The following is a 14,989-nucleotide window of genomic DNA, read 5'->3' as shown; positions in this document are numbered from 1 at the left end:
AGGATGAAAAAAAGGAGCAATTGGTTATTTCAGAAGGGTATTCGCAGTTTTTCTCACTCACTTTCACCAAGTTATTTGAGAACTTGCATTCAGCTCGTATTTCACCTCCACCACCCTTCACCACCCCAGCATTATTCATCATCCTGGTATTTCTGAACCCGATGCTTAGGAATATTTCCTTTTAAAAGCAGTGACGTCTTTGATATCTGGTTCTATTTAATTCACAATCATTTACTTACAAAACCATGACTCAAAATATTCTGAATGAAAACCTGCTACTGCATCAACAGTTTAAATGTGAGGAATGAATTCACAAATCTGAATGAGCTCTCCACCACCACTCTCCGCATCTTCAGCGCCCCTCCTCTTACATTCCCGTAATGCCAAAAGAACAACTTTAAACTGAAAGGGAAGCATCGTCTCCATCACCTCTGTGTTCTACAGCTCCTAAATAGCTCATTCCCAGCTGCTAGATTTCTAGATTTCTTGCTTAGTATCACATCGCACTTCATATTTCAGGTCACAAAAAGCTACTGCAGCTGTGAAAAACTCCACCTCGTCCAGCTGACCTCTGGAGCGCTGCACTCCTAACATACTTTAAGTAGCGAGCTGAACACTGGTCGAGCCAAGTGAGCGATACCGTTCCCATTATCCCCAGCCTCTGGAAAACGCCAGCCAAACTAAAAATGCCACATTTACAATTCATAAGATAATATTTTCTCTCGTCTCTGGCTGCTCTGAAATCCTCAGCTCTCCAAGCTCTGGCTGTTCTCAGCTACTGCCTTGCCTTCCAAAAAAAGAAAAGGCTCATTTTACAACAAAACAGAAGAAAATCCAGATCCCTATTCCCCAAAAAATTATCAAAGAAGAGTCAGCTTCAGCCCATGTGTGTGCGCCTGCCGGCAGGCGCTCTCCTCTTAGCTCAGCTCCCAAAGAAATGCATACACGGACGGAAAAAAACTTGAATGCAACCCAGTGTGGAACCCAATCTGCTCTAAATCTGCGCAGCAGCGACTGCAGGGAGCGAGCTGGAATGACACAGGAAATGAGAGCAGGTAGGAGAGTAGTGGCTCACTCCAGATACAGCCAATAATTCAACTCGTTAAAGAGCTTTCTAAACCTCAATCAACAAAACAAGCCTTCTCCTTATGAGACTTTTCCTACCTTACCTCCCTGTAGCTGAAATCTGAGCTCACCGTTATTTCGATACACACAAACAGCCTCGTCAGGCAAATTTAAACGGCTCCGCATGTCGCCAACTGGCCACTGTGCAAGCGCGGGTACGTAGGGATCAGCCTTTCCTCTCCCCGGACCCTGGAAATGAACGTGTCCATACCCGGTCTGCCTCCTCCGCTTGTGAAGAAGCAGTAAAGTGCTATGAGGTTCCCCCTCAGTCTCCTTTTCTGAACAGACCAATGAGCCTTTTTCCTTGGAAAGGTCTGGGAGGCTGCAGAAACCTGGGGTCAGGAACGAGGCCAGTGCCAAAAGACTGGGGCAGGAAAGAGGTACCCCTGGGCAACCACCATGGGCAACCACCAAGCGCAACTACCCACCTTCTGGGGTGGCCTGGCCAAAAGGGTTTGCTCTCCATTCAGTCTGGGCACAAGGAGGCAACTCCCACTTGCTTCATGGAGTGCAGGGGTAGGACAAAGGGGAACAGTTTTGAGCTGAAAGAGGGAAAATTGAGATGAGATCTTAGGAAGAAATATTTCCCAGTGAGGGTGGGGAGGCCCTGGCCCAGGTTGCCCAGAGCAGTGGTGGCTGCCCCATCCCTGGAGGGGTTCAAGGCCAGGTTGGATGGGGCTTGGAGCAACCAGATCCAGTGGAAGGCGTCCCTGCCCACGGTAGGGGTTGGAACTGGATGGGCTTTAAGCTCCCTTCCAACCCAAACTGTTCCATCATTCTATGATTCTTTGGCACAGGTAATGAAGCAATCGCAGTACTCTCATGATCACATTGGAATACCAGATAGGATGCTGCTCATCCACAGCTGAGAAGGAACCAGAGAAGCATCAGGAAACCAATGCTGGGATCTCCAAGGAGAAAGAACATGACCTTCAGAAGAGTTTCGTAAGCCCTGCAGAACAAATCTGGAGAGCAGATGATTGCTTAACGCAGAATGGAGAGAGGAAGAAACACAACGGAAGGAAGAACAAAGCAAAGGGGCTGAAACCCAAATGGTCATAACCGAATCACAAACGCATCTGGGCCAAACTCAGAACAGGAACAAGAAAATGCTGGAGCCACCTCCAGCCACAGCAATAGAAGCAAGAACCAGAAATTACGAAGATATAGATATCAAAACTGTGACAGAATGTTGCCTGCAAAGCAAGGGTAGGTCACAGAGGCCAGAAAAATGCCACCCCATGTCACATCAAGAACACCCAGGGTCTCCACTTCTAAAGAACAGTTAAATGCTGCAGAGACTCCCAGAGCTGCCCAGCTATTAGCAAGGGTCATTCAATGAGCAAAATGAACAGAACAAGGATGAGGCCACATACAACAGCATAAAATAAACAGTGTGGCAATAGGAGTGCTCTGCTGCCAGCTGTGAGCAGCCAAGGGTGGCCAGGTCCTGCACGCTGGTGAGGACAGACGCCCCGAGCAGCTGATGGCATTCAGCTCCTAGATCAAGCTCGAAGAGGAAGCCCTTAGTCGGACACTGATCCCTCACAGCTCCAAATAGGGGGCTGCAGACCATAAAACATCCAGCAGAGCTTCACTGAAACAAGGTAGAGTACTCTGGTGAAGATCTCAAAAAGAAGTGTCTGCAGCTGCTCCATCACAACACAAACGACCTTGGTTTCTCCATCGGACGTTTCCCCAGTTCCTACGTTCCTGTTCTAAGAATTTGTACAGTAACTGATACTCTTTCAATGTTTTTCATTCTGAAAATGGATTTCCTCTGCCCTGAATCTGGTACCAAAATTGGAGGAGATGGTAAGTCAAATCTTTTCCAGTTCTCAGTATCTGTGGTTACATTTCAAAACCATACAAACCACAAGGCTTATATTTTTCAGTTAGAAAAGTGCCTTTGAGGAAAGCCATAAAGTGCTTTCTGTTCATTCTCTCTTTTCCCTTTGTGCAGACATCACTCAGAACCTGCTGTGAGCCCAACAAAAGCGATGCCAACGGGCTGCTGAGGTAAAGCCGTGGTTTTGCGATTGCGTCCTTGCAAAATTCTGCTGCATTATTCACCGGTTCTGCTGAAACGCCCTGGCACGAGAAACCCGCTTGCGGGCTGAGGCTACTTGTGTTCTCGCATGGGGGAAGTGAGACATCCAACTCCAGAGGAGGAATTCACCAATGAAAACATCTCTCAACACTTTTCCTTTGTGTCAAAAGCCATTAAATGCCCCATGGCCCAAGCCCTAGAAGAATTGCAGTCAGTTAATTAATTGAATCATAAAATCACAGAATGGTTTGGGTTGGAAGAGACCTCAAAGCCCATCCTGTTCCACCCCTGCCATGGGCAGGGACACCTCCCACTGGATCAAGGGCTCTAAGCCCCATCCAACCCGGCCTTGAACACCTCCAGGGATGGGGCAGCCACCACTGCTCTTCGCGACCTGCTCCAGGGCCTCAGTCCAGTCCGCCCAGTGAACAACCAGTGCAGTTCCACTATTAACTAAAGTTTAGTGTGCCTTCTGCCCCAATAAATCTCGGAAATCTCTCCTCTGTGAGAACTCCTGGTAACTCACCAAGCCTTTGAGATATTTTTCTGAAAGTAAAATGAAGGTTCACAATATTTCAATGTCACCAAAACTATAGCCAGTTCGTTCACACTGAAAAAAACAGAATATATAAATGCACAGACTATGCATGAACTGGGGTGGGTGGAGAGCGGAGTCACTTGGGCAGCTCCTGTTTCAGCAGCACGATGGGTACCCATCTGGGTAATTTACATCACATCTGGAACCAGGTTGGATGGGGCTTTGAGCAATTTGATCCAGTGACGTGTCTCTGCCCAGGGCAGGGGCTTGGAATTGGATGGTCTTGGAGGTCCCTTCCAACCCAAAACACTCCATGATTCTATGACTCTATAACCACGCACTGGGCAGGGATGGCACGCAGACTGGAATTAATGGTCATCAACCAAACTGGATGTGATGGAGATTAATCACTTCTTTAAAAATCAGTTAGGAAGATGCCATCGCACCAGCGCCTGGTCCTGCCCCAACCTCCCTTGTGCTGAAGAGTTGCCTTCAAGACATGCTGAAAACAGGAGCAGGAGGTGTGGCCTTGACAAACCTAGAGACAGACCTGGGAAATCTCAGAAATTCCGAGGGTGAGTGACCTCCTGCAGCCCCCGAGCACCCTTGAGATGCACGTGCCCCAGAGCCGGGAACTTGGGGCAACTTCTTGCTTAGTACAGTTCGTTTTAGAGTAATGGCCATGCTTCTATCGCAGGCGTATCCAGTTAAAATAAACACACCCTCGCAGGAGGGCTAATGGAGCTCTTTCCTTGGCTACTGAGGGAGAGAAGAGCTCAGGGTGTTGGTGCATCAGAAGCTGCAAGAGATGGGAGTGGGTCACATTTTTTTCTCAGCTGGTCAGAACTCGATAGACGCAACATCCTGAGAAGCGTCTTTGGGGGCATTGCTGCTCCCTCCCCCTCGCACTAACCCATTCTCCATTTCTTATTGAGAACACGTGTTCTAAATAACATTTAATGGCATTGCCGTAATTTGCCTGTATTTTTCCAAGCAGTGCCAAGGATTGTATTGCCTGCTGCACCCACAATGAACCGCAGCCTCTGCTGGCCTTGCGTCCACACCGATACAGGCATGCGGCTGAGGAAGCCGCTGGGTTCTGCACATCCAAGGTCACTTTTTTTCCCTGTTCTCATTCAATTCACTTGCTCAATATAAAAGTCCCAAAGGATTTTCTTTAATAGACACAGCCCTGTGCCTATGTGGAGGGAAGAGGAGAACGAAAATCTGGTTTTCCCCATAAAGAATTAAAACTCAAACAACTTAGCAAGCAGCCAAGAAGGCAGAGCTCCAAGCCACCGAGGAGGCACGGTAAGGAGACGAATAGCAAAGCAAGGACTTTAGCAACCACCGTGCCTGTGCTGTGTTCTCCCCACACCTCCGTGCCCCACAGCAGCGAGGGCTGAGCGCAGTGCTGAGTGGGGCTGCGGAGCTGGCATGGACTCATCCCATGTAAGTGGGCGGCTGTGGATGCTGCCGGAGCACCAAGGGCCCGATGTCCATGGCACTTCTTCCCATATTCGCACAAAGGTCCTCTTGGGTGGAGTGGTGAGCGTGGAGCTGTGCAGGCAGGGCACCCTATGCATCAATGAGTGTCCACGGCATCTTCTGATCAGATCTGCCAGTTCATCTGAATGAACTGCATCAACAGCTCTTAGACACCTGGACATTACCAGTTAAATTGTCTACACTTGTTCAAAGTGTCAAGTCCTGCACGTGGGACACACCAAGCCCATGCAGTACTCCAGGCCTGGGGAAGAGCAGCTGGAAAGCTGTCCAGAGGAAAAGAACTTGGGGGTATTGGTTGACAGTGGCTGAACATGAGCCAGCAGTGGCCCAGGTGGCCAAGAAGGCCAACAACATCTTGGCTTGTTCAGAAACAGTGTGGCCAAAAGTGATTGTGCCCCTCGACTCAGCATGGGTGAGGCTGCACCTCAAATCCTGGGTTCAGTTTTGGGTCCCTGACTGCAAGAAAGACATTGAGGGGCAAAAGCGCATCCAGAGAAGGGAATGGAGCTGGGAAAGAGGCTGGAGAACAAGCATTATGAGAGGTGGCTGAAGGACCTAGGGCTGTTTAGGCTGAAGAAGAGGAGGCTGAAGGGAGACCTCATCACTGTCTAAAACTGCCTGGAAGGAGGCTGTAGCAAGGTGGGTGTTGGTCTCTTCTCCCAAGTGACAGGCAATAGGACGAGAGGAAATGGCCTTGAGTCGCATCAGGGCAGGTTCAGATTGGGCACCAGAAATAATTCCTTCACTGAAAGGTTTCTCAGGCCCTGGCAGAGGCTGCCCAGGGAGGGGGTGGAGTCACCATCCCTGGATGTGTTTAAAAGATGGGGACATGAAGTGCTCAGGGTTAAGTAGTGGACAGGGACAGTTGGACTTGATGATCTGAAAGGTCTTTTCAACCAAATGATTCTATGAAAGGGAGATTGATTTTTTCAGGAATATCACCCCTATTCCATAACACCATCACCAGGATGAACTTTTAAGGCATCCTTCTCCACCCTTGCAGGTTACTCTTATGTAAAGTAGCACCATCCTGAGGATGGGGAGGATTTCTCTCACAAGAGCACCCACTCCTATTTCAGATGCACCTGCACCAAGGAGGTCAAAGGCTCTTTAATGCTTTCTCATGGCAGAGTCTGTGCCTTAGGAAAACCAGATATTTCCAGGAACGCTATCAGTTCACTTCCAAGAACACTATGACTCAGGAGCAACCACTCGGTGATTCATCCCGATCTCCACCAACTGCTGTGATGAGATTCCCACTAAGAATAAAAACACCCCAGAGCTACTGGCTCGCAGGGAAATGCTCCTGCACCAGAGTCTGCAGACAGGCAGTGGAATGAGCCCAACAATTTAAATGTTAATTACATCCCACCATTGAATTCTCCAGTGCAAAATTTACAAGAGGATCGGATGTCACAAAACTATTTCATTCCAGAAACAATAAATCGCTTTGCTTTAACACAACTTCTAGGCCTCCAAAATCCACTCACCATGCCCAGCGACCATTTCTGAACTGCTTCTCCCGCAAAAGACAAATATGCTTTTGATACACACAACGATGAGGCTTTAGCCAAAGTCAAACAGCAAGGAAATGAAGATGGAGAAGGTCTTCTTTATAAGGTATGTCTGGCTTCCTCCTGCCTTTGGCTTCATTTCCAAACGGAGCTGCAGCTTCCTAATGAGCAGAGCTTTGAATGGCACCACACGGACCTGTCAAATCTCCAAAGGGAAGGAGCCACAGTGTTCAAACCTCCATACACCACACACCTTCCCTGTAATTTTAACATTAAAGATTTAGCCTTTAGGAATCTGGTGAGTCTCTGCTCACCAGAGGAAAAGTATTCATTACTTCTTCCTCTAGTTCTTCATTCACACATTCAATTCACCTTCTGCACTAACACAGCCCATGGAGTGCCTGCATCAGACAGGAGAGGGGAAAAAAAGGAGGACCCCCACTCCCCAATTCTGTGGATTCCTCACTTGTAATCCCCTGATTATGAACATCAGCTCATTTTCAGTAGACAGAAGCTTTGTTTAATATGAACGGTTCCTTATTTCTCCGTTTGCTGACCAGCTGTGACAGTTCTGATATGTAAGGGCCCTGTGATGCCCTTACCCAACAGTCATCTTCCCTCACAGGGCAGAAGAGAGGAGTTCATAGGCCATAGCTGAGCTTCCCTGAAGTGTCTATACAACAGATCAAGTATCCCATGGCTGGATTAGCAACTGTCCAAACGCTTCTGGAATACTGTCAGACTTGGCACTGTGACTGCTTCACAGAATCACTTGGTTGGAAAAGACCTCTTGGATCATCGAGTCCAACCATTCCTATCAACCACTAAACCATGTCCCTGAGCAGCTCGTCTATCTGTCTTTTAAACACCTCCAGGGATGGTGGCTCCACCTCCTCCCTGCACAGCCTCTGCCAGGGGTCCGATGACCCTTTCTGTGAAAAATTTTTTCCTGATATCCAGTCTGAACCTCCCCTGGCAGAGCTTGAGGCCATTCCCCCTTGTCCTGTCCTCTGTCACTGGGGAGATCAGGCCAGCACCCACCTCTCCACAACCTCCTTTCAGGTAGTTGTAGAGAGCAATACGGTCTCCTCTCAGTGTCCTCTTCTCACGGCTAAACAACCCCAGCTCTCTCAGCCGCACCTCATAAGACTTGTTCTCCAGCCCCCTCATCAGTTTCGTTGCTCTTCTCTGGACACACTCCAGAGCCTCAGCACCCTTCTTGTGGTGAGGGGACCAGAACTGAACACAGGATTTGAGGTGCAGCCTCACCAGGGCCAAGTACAGGGGCAGAAGAACCTCCCTGGATCTGCTGGTCACACCGTTTCTGATACAAGCCAAAATGCCATTGGCCTTCTTGGCCACCTGGGCACACTGCTGGCTCATGCTCAGTCTCTGTCAACCAACATCCCCAGGTCCTTCTCCTCCAGGCAGCTTTCCAACCGACTTCTCCTAGTCTGTAGCACTACATAAGGTTGTTGTGCCCCAAGTGCAGAACCCGGCATTTGGCCTTGTTAACCTCCTGCCATTGGTCTCAGCCCATTGGTCCAGCCTGTTCAGATCCCTTTGCAGAGCCTCCCTACCCTCCAGCAGATCAACATTTCCTCCCAGCTTAGTGTCATCTGCAAACTTGCTGAGGGTGCATTCAATTTCTTCATCCAGGTCATTGATAAAGACATTGAACAGGACTGGTCCCAGCACTGAGACCTGGGAGACACCACTTGTGACTGGCCTCCAGCTGGAGTTAACTCCATTGACCACCACTCTTCCCTGGGAGCCGTTCCGGTTCTCCATCACCCTCTGGAGGAAGAACCTTCTCCTAATGTCCAACATAAACCTCCATTGGTGCATCTTCCTGCCATTCCCTCAGGTCCTATCATTGGTCACCAGAGAGAGGAGATCAGCACCTGGTCCTCCTCCTCCTCCGCTTGTGAAGAAGCAGTGAAGTGCTATGAGGTTCCCCCTTAGTCTCCCCTTCTGAACAGACCAATTGCCTTGAGCTGCTCCTCATACAACTTCCCCTCTAGACCCTTCACCAATTTTGTGGCACTAGGTTCTTCTAGAGAAAAGCTGGAATTCCTCAGGTGCCGTTAGCTGACCCCACCCCTGCCAGGGATCACCATGTTGTGCCATACCTTGGTCTAAACTGCTGACTACATTGTTATTGGGAAGTCAAAATGTAGAGCTCAAACAGAAACACGACGGGAGAATGGCAGAACACCTAGAAACTGGAGAGGAGGCAGGAAGTGAAGAGCAGGCGGCAGAGCAAAAGTGCACCGAAAGCAACACAAGTTTGCCTAGAAAAAGAATCCGGTCTCAATGGCAGTAAAAGTCAAAAATGGCAAAAGAGATCCCGTCCATTCTGAGAAATTCGAGCTATGAAAACATCCAAAGGAACCCTCACCATTTTGCTAACACACGCTCTGGTTCTCAGTGAGTCAGAAGTTCACATTCTTCTAACGCAGCCTCCCAACTGAAAACAATCCCCACACTTCAAGCAAAAGAATAATAAAGCGCACATATGCTTCTGATAAAACAATCCTTACAAATAACCAGGGCTTTTGTTTTCATAATGGCTAAAATTCATCATTTCCTCCCCCAAAAACACAGATCAAACGAACTGCACTCTCATTAAAAGGAAAGGCAGGCTCAGCCGTGCAGAACGGCCAATAACATTTCCCTCTTATTTTCTTGGTGCTTTTTGTCAATGAAGAGAAGTGGTGCCCACCAGACAGTGAGGCACGAGGCCAGAGGGCTCAGAAAAATCCCACCCTGGGGACTCCAAAGAGTGACCTTTCTCTCCCCAACCCCACATCAGCCCCACAGCCACTCACACTTCTCTCCTACTTAGCGCATCTAGACTCCTCAACCACAGAAGGACCAGCAACGGACAATCACAGAATGGTTTGGGTTGAAAAGGACCTGAAAGCCCATCCAGTTTCAATCCCTTCCATGGGCAGGGACACCTCCTGCTGGATCAGGTTGCTCAAAGTCCCATCCAACCTGGCCTTGAACACCTCCAGGGATGGGGCAGCCACCACTGCTCTGGGCAACCTGGGCCAGGACCTTCCACCCTCATAGGAAAACACTTCTCCCTAAGATCTTGACTCAATCTCCACTCTTTCAGCTGAAAACCATTCCCCCTTGTCCTATCCTTGCACTCTCTGATCCAGAGACCCTCCTCAGCTTTCCTGGAGCCCCTTTCAGTACTGGAAACTGCTTTAAGGTGTCCTCATAGCCTTCTCTTCTCCAGGCTCAACAACCCCAACTCTCTCAGCCTCTTCTCATACGGGAGGTGCTCCAGCCCTCTGATCATCTTTGTGGCCTCCTCTGGACTCGCTCCAACAGTTCCAAGTCCTTCCTGTGCTGAGGACTCCAGAGCTGGACGCAGGGCTCCAGAGGAGGTCTCACCAGAGCGGAACAGAGGGGCAGAATCCCCTCCCTCGTCCTGCTGGTCACACAGGTTTGGATGCAGCCCAAGACACAGTTGGGCTTTTTGGGCTGTGAGTGCATGTGTCTAGCTCACATCTCTTATCCCCCAACATTCCCAAGTCTTTCTTGGCATTGCACATGGCACGTGAGCAGGAGATGCCTTTAGATTTGGTTCTAACTACAGAAATAAAGACGAAACCTAATGAAGAAGTCATCCAGCTTTGGTACAACCTTCACACAGTGCCCAAGGTTACCGCCTCTCCAGGCGCACAACAGCCCTTCCCCTTGCATAGTGGCAAAGTAGAGCATCGCACATCGTCGATCTGAACACACACGTGGGTCCCTGCCTTAAACCAAAGCCAGTTTTGGATATTTTCAATACAGCCTGTATTGAAAAGGAGACATGAGTTTATTTTCACATGTGGCAGTTCTAAAAATACTTACAAAGAAGTTGCTTTCTAGGCAGGTAATGAAATCCAAATTAATAAAAGCCTATAAATATAACCATCATTAACCTTTTGTAAGTAATTGGCAACACTTTTAATGGCTTCCTCATCTGTTATATTGGCCATAACCTCATTATCAGGAGTTATTAAGCACCACGATGACAATACAACCCCTGGCACAGGAGGACTCGGAGCTGCAGACGGATGGGAGCCAGGGCCCACACTGGAGGGGAGGATAAAAGAAGCGAGGCCAGCAGGGCGAGGGAGGGGATTCTGCTACTCTACTCTGCTCTCATGCGACCCCACCTGGAGTTCTCTGTCCGATTCGTGAATCCCCAACATAAGAAGGCTATGGAACTGTTGGAATGCATCCAGAGGAGTCCGCAAAGATGGTCCAAGGGCTGGAGCACCTCTGCTATGAGGACAGGCTGAGAGAGTTGGGGTTGTTCAGCCCGGAGAAGAGAAGGCTGTGGGGAGATCTTAGAGCAGCTTCCAGTGCTGAAAGGGGCTCCAGGAAAGCTGGGAAGGTGCTCTGGATCAGAGAGTGCAGGGAGAGGACGAGGGGTGACGGTTCCCAGCTGAAAGAGGGGAAATTGAGATGAGATCTTAGGAAGAAATGTTTTGCTGTGAGGGTGGGGAGGCCCTGGCCCAGGTTGCCCAGAGCAGTGGTGGCTGCCCCATCCCTGGAGGTGTTCAAGGCCGGGTTGGATGGGGCTTGGAGCAACCGGACCCAGTGGGAGGTGTTCCTGCCCATGGCAGGGGGGTGGAATTAGATGTTTGTTATGGTCCTTTCCAACACAAGCCATTTTATGATTCTACTCTGTTTTCACTGCCAAAGAGTTGACTAAAGATTCTGAGCTCAGTGTGTCCCTGTCCTGCCAAAACCATGGCTTGTGTTCATGTGGTCAAGCCTATTGAAGCCAAAGTTTCATCATAAAATATTTTCCCTCCAAAATTCAGCCAAGCTATTCTTCCTCACTTGAGCCAACAGCTCCCTGCACGTTTGCAGTGATAAGGAGAATGGGTTTTGTTCCCACAAAACATCTCAGTGTTGAGGAGGGCAGGGTGAGGAGCAAGTCAGCACAGTCCCAGAGCGCGGCCAGCACTCTGGGCTGGGGAATGAGCCATTCCTTATGCCCCTGTCTCATCACCTCTGCCAGCCCGGGAGCAAGAGGGATCTGTCACAGCCAGGGGAGAGTCCATGTCCCTACACTGAGTTAAGGGCATTTCCATGGAAGTGGAAATTCAGGAGTTTATAAAGAACATTTAAAACAGCACTTCAGAAAACTAAAAATTTCTTCCTTCAAGTTGTTCAATCCTCCAGCGGTGGAGAAAACTGATGTTGTCCATGATAAAAGGGGCAATGTCCTATGTGTGTCCTTGTTTTCTAGCTGCTTAGTACTGGGACTGCCAGGAAGAGCAGCAGGAGCTGGTCTACGGTCTTATTGGTCAGTTGAGTAAAAGGAATCAGATGCAGAGTATGATCATAAAGCTTTAAAAGATATCTTTTTTTTTTCCCCTCCAGACATCTCTGGAAATCCCCAAGTTCTAAACCCTAGAACCTTTCACTGTCTCTCCTAAGTAGTTTTCCATGAACAAACCCAACTGCTAACAGTAAAAAGCCACAGGACATGTTTGGAAGTAATCAAACTTTCTTTTTAGTACAGTAACAATAGCTTGATTCTTCTTTAAACGCCATTCCCACAATCTCTCCTGACAGTTCCTCACTTTGGCGTGCTGAGGAAGTACCAGCAGATGCTAAACGGGGGCCAGGACTTCTCCCTGCCCACAGCCGATGTGCACAGTCGCGCTGCTGACCTGCACGTATTGGGCAACCAAATTCTCTACAGATTCGGATGTGCCGCAGCTTCGTTCCTATGGGTGAGAGGCACCCAGGGCATCACGCTCCACAGGTTTTCCACATCTGCTACCCACACTGTTGCATAATCGGTGCAGCCAATTCAGGGATTTCACATCAGACACAGAATCTGTGTCCATCTATGGCTGAATAACCCCAAAGAAATCCGTAGGTTAGACCTGAGAAACACAGCTTGAGCTTGGAGAATCTGTCAGCTTTTCTGCTGGCATCTCAGCAGCAGATCAGAACAACCTCTTCAGTGAGCAGAAATTCACTATTTTTGTTGCTTTCATTCTGCTTGAGGTCATCCAGATCCCTGAAGATATGCAGTCAGGTTCAAGGAAACTCAGTAAGAATCCAAATGCGAATAAAACTGTCTTTAAAAACAGAAGTTCATAGAATGTCGAAATAGAAACTTTCCCATGTTGAGAGTTTGTGCTGTTTAGGCACACGTTACAATGTGCAGCTAAAAGCATTTGGTTCAGTTTCAGTACCTGCACACAAGGGCTCAGCCCTTCACCTGAGGAAATCCATGGATTTTAGCCCATTCCAATGAATTTCAGCTTAAGTTTCAAACCTAATCTCCTGGTAGGAACGGCTCCAGGGATGAAATTCTCACCCAATAAAGCTGACAGAAAAATTTCCATACCCATCAACCAATGGAGTGTTTTGCTTGGCTGGGTCCACACCTCAGCTTTTTAATCCAGTTTGTAATTTATGCTTAATTTCTGCTAAATTAAGAGAGTTCCACCAAAGTCTGGGTTCCTGTGAGCCTTCTATAAAGTTGTGCCATAAAAGGCTTTACGAGCACATTCAAAAGCCTCCAAATCTCGTGTCCCACAGGAGTGATGATGGACACAACTTCTTCAGCAAAGCAAATAAAGGTGCAACTGAGCTTCCCCACGGGAGCACAGGGCTGCAGCTCACCTGGGATGGGGAAACTGCTGGAAAATATTGTTCCACACTGCTGGAAAACTCTGACAAGGTCTGCTGAAGAGATTCCAGAGCTACATGGATGGGGAGCAGGAGCGCCCATTGTTAACAGAGATTCCCTTCTGACATTCTTTCCATGGAGATTGGGACATCGTGTTTCGTAAAATCTGCTTTGCAGATCTCAAAACACTGAACCATTTCTACTGGTAGAAACCAAGGGGGGAAAACAAGGCTGCAGCACCGCCAGGGCTCCTGGCACTTTGTCTTTCTGCTGTCGGGCTATCAGAACAGCTCTGATTCATTTCTTAGCACACAGATGGGCTGGAAAAAGCTGTAAAAATTCCAATTAATGGTGGATGTTAGAGGTGAAATTAGTGTCTTGCAGCTACAACTGAAACTAACTTTGCAAGAAAGGAAAAAGCTCACAGCTTCTATCGTCCAATGCTTGACAAAGGCAGAATCACAGGAGGGAGAACCAACTATTGGAAGAAGGCTAGGGAATTTAGGACATTTATATTTTGCCATTTATTGCTTTTATTAAGTATTTACTTTCAAATTCCCAGCTTTCCAGTATCTGTGTGAGAGCTCCTCTTCATAAACTCTACCCAACATGTTACGTTAAAATTCGGACTAATCTTTCATACTACTTAAAAACCAACCCCAAATAGCCTAAGCCTGCAGCAGATCTTGGTGTCACCTCCTCAGCGCATGGGTAATGTCAGCCTTAATGGATCTACTTGGAGGGAAGGTACAGAATGGTGAAATGAAAGCCTCTGCATGTGTGGTAGCCTCTGTAGGTGCGTAGGAATGACACACAAATGCTTCTCCTTTCTTTTGACTTCCACATCTTTAGTTGGAGCACTGGGGAGGATAAGAGGAAGACAACGCTCACTAACCCGCTAGCAGGATTCGACCTCTTGCTCTTAGATGCTGAATGATGGTGTCCTACATCGTGCAGCACTATCTCCTCCTCGTTCCTTCCTGGCCCTGCTGCTGGGAAATGCATTTTGCCCTCTGCACTCTGCCCTTTGCCATTCCTCCCCAGCACAGGTACCCAGCTATCACTCCCTCCAGGCCAGCTTATGTATGATGTAATTAAGACTGGAGCAAACAATGTGGACAAGAGCCATTTGTCCAGGCTTAATCCAGCTCTTGCAGGCAGAGCGCAAGCACTGCTTTGCTTATGTTGAAGAAATGGTAAAATCGCTACGCTAAAGAATTTCTTCTTCTCCCTGCAGCTAATGACATCCCAGAGCGTAGTGATAAAACTCTGTCTCCAGCAGTGATGCTCAGTCTGGCCGAGGAAGGCACCAGTCTTCAAACAATGTGTTCCTCATACACATCTCTGCTCCTGGTGTTGCTTTTGAAAATCCCATCCCGAGGTGCCAGGAGCAGCACCAATCACTCCCAAATCTGCCCCAGGTACTGAATTGGCTCCTTCCATGCACAAAGCTCTCCAGGTCACTTTTAAGGGATAGCAGAACAGCCAAATGCTGTTCCAGAAGCCATTTGGCTCCTACCATTCTGCTCTAAGACGTGTGTTTTGAGCACCCTGATCCAGTGGGAGGTGTCCCTGCCCATGGCAGA

General features: G+C 48.5%; 1 protein-coding gene across 3 annotated transcripts in view; it reads right to left on the bottom strand.

Annotated features, from left to right (window-relative positions):
* The window catches only part of EXD3 (exonuclease 3'-5' domain containing 3), a 333,185-nt gene that overhangs the window by 224,111 nt on the left and 94,085 nt on the right, over window positions 1-14,989 (bottom strand). The gene's annotated exons all lie outside the window — the stretch shown is intronic.

This window comes from Cuculus canorus, chromosome 19 (assembly GCF_017976375.1).
Source record: "Cuculus canorus isolate bCucCan1 chromosome 19, bCucCan1.pri, whole genome shotgun sequence".
Classification (NCBI taxonomy): Eukaryota; Metazoa; Chordata; class Aves; order Cuculiformes; family Cuculidae; genus Cuculus; species Cuculus canorus.
The sequence above is the reverse complement of the archived record's forward strand: the minus strand, read 5'-3'. Positions and strand labels throughout refer to the sequence as shown.